Source organism: Sinocyclocheilus grahami, unplaced genomic scaffold, assembly GCF_001515645.1.
Source record: "Sinocyclocheilus grahami isolate Dianchi unplaced genomic scaffold, SAMN03320097.WGS_v1.1 scaffold1569.1, whole genome shotgun sequence".
NCBI lineage: Eukaryota > Metazoa > Chordata > Actinopteri > Cypriniformes > Cyprinidae > Sinocyclocheilus > Sinocyclocheilus grahami.
This window is the reverse complement of record NW_015506748.1, coordinates 173808-174511: the sequence shown is the minus strand read 5'-3', so window position 1 is coordinate 174511 and position 704 is coordinate 173808. Positions and strand designations below refer to the sequence as shown.

The 704-nt window shown below is 32.0% G+C and overlaps 1 protein-coding gene across 2 annotated transcripts in view; it reads right to left on the bottom strand.

The window, feature by feature from the left end:
* LOC107571240 (uncharacterized protein KIAA1958) overlaps positions 1-704 on the bottom strand; it is a 27816-nt gene that overhangs the window by 26443 nt on the left and 669 nt on the right. The window lies entirely within an intron of this gene.

The window sequence follows — 704 nt, the reverse complement described above, 5'->3', positions numbered from 1 at the left end:
GCCGATACCGATATGGTGGCCGATATATCGTGCATCCCTACTTGGTTCAATCCGAGGACTGTCGACTGGATGAAGGCAGATGTCTTTTTTGTTTATCGTTTCATCTGAATATCCAGTCATGACAATATTTTTTTTAACATTTTTGTACAAACTAAAAAAAAGTATTAATTGTTCACAATAAGATCAAGATGCGTTTAGAAAACTAATGGGGTTCGTGTCGACTTTAAAGCAAAAGAGTGACAAATCAAACACAAAGATATTTATATTTTTCAAAGCAACTTTTTACTTTAATATTACATTGTTAGGCTGATTAAATACGATTGGCTTGATTGTGTCTAGTGTCCTCATTTATAAGTCACTTTGCATAAAAGCATCTGCTAAATTATTAATGTAAATTTAAAAAAGCACAGGTAAATACCTGTTTTTATACAGTCTATGGTAAATACATGTAAATCAACATATTTTAGCCAATAGATGATACTTGTATCAGTGTGATCGGCTAGTCCTTTATGGTGTAGTGATGGTATTTCAATATATGCAATCGCACTAAATAATTAGCATATTAATATCACATCACAATATTCAAAACAAAAACATGGAATTACCAAGGTACTTTTATTATTAATTTTTTATTAGGGGAATAAGCTGAAGACACTCCTATCAGCAACAACTACACAAGATCACCGCACACAGCCTTTGTTTAC